This window comes from Macrotis lagotis, chromosome 1 (assembly GCF_037893015.1).
Source record: "Macrotis lagotis isolate mMagLag1 chromosome 1, bilby.v1.9.chrom.fasta, whole genome shotgun sequence".
Taxonomy (NCBI): Eukaryota; Metazoa; Chordata; class Mammalia; order Peramelemorphia; family Peramelidae; genus Macrotis; species Macrotis lagotis.
Window position 1 is genome coordinate 791,967,291 of NC_133658.1, and position 5,601 is coordinate 791,972,891.

General features: G+C 39.5%; 1 pseudogene; it reads right to left on the reverse strand.

Moving 5' to 3' along the window:
* Positions 1 to 2,569: 2,569 nt before the first annotated feature.
* On the reverse strand, positions 2,570 to 4,608 carry LOC141507089 (E3 ubiquitin-protein ligase RNF19B pseudogene; annotated as a pseudogene).
* Positions 4,609 to 5,601: the final 993 nt, after the last annotated feature.

Sequence of the window (5,601 nt, forward strand, 5' to 3'; positions counted from 1 at the left end):
AAAACTGAATATACTTTTTTAGAGTAAATGATGACATTTAATGAAATAGGGAACTTTCAAACTTTTCTGATGAAATAACCAGAGCTGAAAAGAAAATTTGATATTCAAATTCAAGACTCAACAGTAGCATAAAAAAGGTAAGCAGGGAAGGCAAATAATAAGGGACTTAATGATGTTGAACTGCTTATATTCTTACATGGGAAGATGATACAGATGACTCATATGAACTTTCTCATTTATTAGGACAATTAGAAGGAGCATATATAGACAAGGCAAAGGGGATTTGAATTTGAAGGGATAATATATTAAAAAAGATGGAGGTAATGGGTGAAAGAGGAATGTACTGGGAGAAAGGAAAAGGGAAAGATAGAATGGGATAAGTTATTTCATATAAAAGAGGCATAAAAGAGCTTTTGCAGTAGAGTGGAAGAGGGGAAAGGTGAGGGAGAATGAGTGATCCTTACTCTCTTAGGATTTGGTTCAGAGAGGAAATAATACACACTCTCAACTGGATAAAGAAATCTATCTTACCCTAGAGGAAAAAGGAGAGGAAAGGAATGGGAGAAACAGGTGGATGGGGGTTGAAGACAAGAAAGGAAAGAAGATTATGGGAAGGGGTAGTCAGATGCAAAACAGTTTTGAGGAGGGAAAAGTTAAAATAAGAGAAAGAATAGATTGAACAGGGGTAGAGAGGGGGGAATAGGATAAAAGGAAATAAAGTTAGCAATAGTAACAGTGGGGAAATGTATTAAAACAAGTTTCTCTGATAAAGACTTCATTTCTCAAATATTGCAAACTGAGTCAAACATATAAAATAAGAGCCATTCTCCAATTGATGAATGACCAAGAGATATGAACAGTTTTCAGATAAGCTTATCAATGCGATCTATTAAAATCATTTTTTAAAAATGTCCTTACTCACTAATGATAGGAGAAATGTAGATTGGAATAATTCTGACGTACTATCTTATACCTATTGGATTGGCTAATAGGACAGAAAGAGAAAGTGACAAATACTGAAAGGAATGTAATGAAATTGAGACGTTGTTGTACTGTTGAAGGAGTTGTGAAATGATTCAACAATACTGTAGAACAATTTGGCATTATGCCCAAATAGCTATAATACCATGCTTACACTTTGGCCTGGTGGTGTGACTGTTATAGCTATATTCCAGAAGAGATGAAATATGGGAAGAAAATAATCTATATGTATAGTAATAATTATGGTAGTTCTTTTCTGGTGGTGATGCTGTTTGGTTGGAAATGGTTGAACAAATTACGATATGTGATTGAGATGAAATGCTGGTCTGTTATGTGAAATGTTGAACAGGATGCTCTTAGTAAAAAATTTACATGAGCAGATGCAATGGGAAATTACATTCTGCAATATTACAGAATGATCAGCTGGGAATGACCTATCTTTTCTCAGCAATACTGTAATCTAAGACAACTCTGAAAGACATGATAAAGAACACTATCCATTCCAAAGACAGAGCTAATGATGTCTGAAAGCAGATTGAAGCATATTTTTTTCACTTCCTTTTTCTTGAGGTTTCTCTCTCTCTCTCTCTCTCTCTCTCTCACAGCATGACTGTTGTGGAAGTTTTACATGAGGGGAATAGGGTGGGAGGAAGGAAGAGAATTTGAAATGCAAAGTTTTGGAAGTGAATGTTCAAACTTGTTTTTTGCATGTAACCAGGGAAAAAATAAAATAAAAATAAAGATTAAAGAAATCTTTTTAAAGCTCTTCTGGAAATTCCATTTTGGGCCTGAGAGCAAATTACATTTTTTTTCCCTTAGGTTTTTGCAAGGCAATGGGGTTAAGTGGCTTGCCCAAGGCCACACAGCTAGGTAATTATTGTGTCTGAAACTGGATTTGAATGCAGGTACTTCTGACTCCAGGGCTGGTGCTTTATCCATTGCGCCACCTAGCCACCCCAAATCACATTTTTCTTTGAGGCTTCACATGTAGCCATTTGACATTATTGCCCTCTACTAAATTTATACTTTGAGTTTCTCTTTCACCATAGTAACTTTCTACAGTCAAGTTATTGTTGTTTGTTCATTTTTCCTACCTTTTTAGTGACTTGGTGTTTTTATGTGATTCAAGGTTTTTGTGCTGGTTTTCCCTAGAACTCTGACATACCTGACATACTCAATAAATTAAAACCAAAAAAAGGGGGCAAGGAAGGGACAGGGAGGATAGAATTAATGGGGTAAAATTTCCATGTTTTATCTTACAAGAGATAACATCTTTCCTAGAGATACACTAGAATAAACCTGTGAACCAGAGATCATTTGAAATAAAATATATTAGCTAAAAAAAGTTTCCAAGAAATGCAGTTTCTTGGATACAAGTGTGCATCTTCATACAGGAACCTTTGACTTTATACTCTGACTTCCACACCTTCCAACTTCAAGACCATTTCAAGACCTCATGACCCTCTGCTTGGACAGAGGGTTTCCTAGGGACACTTGGCTTTGTGCTTCTCTGGCTCAAGGAATATGGGAGTGGGCTGCAGTTTGGGAGTGAGGGGAGCCCCAATTATCAACTGCAAAGTATGGCACATCACTCAAGCTGTGCAAAGGTGATGCCTTGGGTTTTGCTGGCAATGCATTCCTTATGATCATATCTTTGGTATTTGAGTGGTGACTTCTTTTTATTGTCTTCCTCATTTTCTGCCATTTTAGTATGAATGTATAGATAGTTTTCTGTGCTACTTCCACTGATCAGCTGATATTGGCAAGGTTTGATTTCAATGTCCTCTTGTATTTACATATTGTGGAACTCTCTATCTTGGGGGTTGTAGGAACTGACTAAGAAATCAGCCTATTGTTGTCACTAATTATGGATTTGCTAGTGTTATCACTAATGACACAAAGACTGGCCATGTCTTGGGGAAATTTCCCTTTTGGATATTAGCTTGAATTACTAGCCTGCTCAACTTTCCCTTGCCACTTGAGAGAACTTTGTATTTCTCTGAGAGGACTTCAAAGTGGATTGTTGCACTTTAGTTGTCCATTTAGTGAGCTCCCACTGGTACTTAGCCCCCTGGTCAGACCTTTAATGGTGATTTCCCCAATGCTGGGGGTCTTCAGGACTTGTCAGGTATCAGTCACTTTAATGGGACAATCATTTTCATAGAATTCAATTTTCACACCGTCTCTATTGGCAGTGCTAATTTCACAACTTCCTCTGGGATAGAGAGAAATGGATACTATCCCATAAACAAATGCAAGCATAATAGGGATGTTAGGAGCAGTAATAAACAGGGATGCAATGACTGACAAGGTCACACTACTTGTGATGGCTAAATTTCTTTTCTACTTTGAAGTCTTCTATCCCTCATACCTGCTATGCTTCTTTCTGTCAAATAAACATCAAGGCCAATGACCAAGGCAGAAATGACAATTACAGCAATGAGAGAAATGCTCAATGGAGCAACAATCAAGGTGCCCAGTTGCCAAAGTGTCTTTTTCTTACCACTCCATGACTTCTTGCCCCAGAACATACAGCCAGAGGGGAGGAGTAAATGTAAGTCTGATAAAAAAAAAAAACTAACAAAACTCACAGTCACATAGTGCACAGGCCATGTGATTACAGTTCCCATCATCATCTTGATGATATATGTGCTGCCGTGTGGGCATGGCTTGATATTATCCCCAGTCCTGGATTCTTGCCCATAACTGAAATCTGAAGTGTCCTTGATTTGTACATGCAGAGTCTGTATCCTCTGCCAATGGACCATATTGCACATTTGATTCAGATGCCATATCTGCCTGCAGTGGTAGCAGAATTAAGTCTGGCAGCCTTCTTTTTTGCTGGTTAACTTTGTGCAACAGGCAGAGACATAGGCAATAAGGGCATAGGTACAACCCAGCTCTGGGCATCAGTGACAGTCCAGTCTGAGGCCAAGTTGCAGCACAGTGTTAACTCTTCTAACTGTGCATAAGCATGACTGGCTGTTAATTCTCACTGATCTCCAGCTTCAGGTAGTGGTGGAGGCATTCTCCACATAATTGGTGCAGGCAGAGCTGCACTAAGCCAGGAGGCAGGCACACCAGGTACAGTAGGCACTCCACTCTGTCATCACTGGACTGGGTGGATGGGTGGTCCTCCTCACCTTGTTGCACTGCTTAGACTTGCCTAGGGGACTGCTGGCTTGCAGGAGGGTGGACCTGGATGGTAGATTGCCCAGGCTTGGAGCCTTGCTTCAGGACTCTTGCTGTGAGGTTGACTGCTGCTGCTACTGCTGCTACTGCTGCTACTGCTGCTGCTGCTGCTGCTGCTGCTGCTGCTGCTGCTGCTGCTGGTCTCCTCTCACTCCAATGGAACAGACCTTTCCTATCAGATTTCTTGCTCCTAGATCAATTCTGAGGCAATTTTATAGCTTTTTGAGGGGAATTTGGGAGGGCTTTGGAGGATTCACTCTATTATTCTGGCAGTGGAAGTTTCCCCATAGCTATACAGATATTAAAATTTTGTGAACACTTCATCGAGAGTTTATTGCCATTGTTTAGTTGTTTCAATTGTGTCGGATTCTTCATGACCTCATTTACAATTTTCTTGGCTAAAATACCAGAGTGGTTTTCCCTCTTCTTCTCCATTTTACAGATGAGGCAAATAGTAAAGTGACTTGCCCAAGGTCATACAGTTAGTAAGTGTCTGAAGCCAGACTTGAACTCAGGAAAATGAGTCTTCCTGACTTCAGGCACAACATTCTATCCAGGGATTTTCTGACTTATATATATGTATTCCCAACATTTAACAAAGTCCTTGTCACATAATAGGTGTTGAAAAATATTGATTAACTAATTGGATGAATGAAGGAATGCTTTAATAGAAGTGACAGGATCAAAACTCCTTATCCTTTTACTCTTGTCCACTAACTTTTCCCTATATCTATGTGCTTCTCTACATAATTGGTAGTGAGGACAAAATTTCATTGTTGAAAGAGATATTAGAGGTCACCTATTACAATGACTTTTAAAAAGTTTGCCCTTGAGTGATTTTTTTGGTCAGAGCAGAGATTCTAATAGAATCCATTTCCTTACTGAGAAGCTTCCTGGAAGGCTATCAAAGTCCAACTTGTAAGGCAGGGGGGGGAACTACAATTTCTTCCCACTTACTCAACCTGATAGCTATGCTTCAGCTCTCCAAAGAAGAAATTGTAGAAAGCAGAGAAAACATGGAAATGGCAGAGAAGATAGAATTACAGGAAGAGAAGAAATCAAGTAAACTCCCTGGAGAAATTGGGGCCTCATCCTCAGGCTCCATGTTGGTCTTAGGTGCAACTATGTCAGTTTTAAGTGAGCCAGAGAATAGTGGAAGTGAACAAATGACTGAAGAATTCGTGGACTTTTCTTTGCCACCCCAGCTTTTCTCAGAACATTTTGAAGACTTGGAAAATGCGCTTAGGTCTCCTGACCTCCCACCTGCCTATCAGACTGACAATAAACACCTCAATGATAACAATTGTGACAGTTCTGATGACAGCAATATCATGCTTCTGCATGACAGTGGAAGTGGTCACAGTGATAGTGATAGCTATAGTGATAGCTATGATGATTGTGCCGATGTCTACAGCAATGACTTCAAAC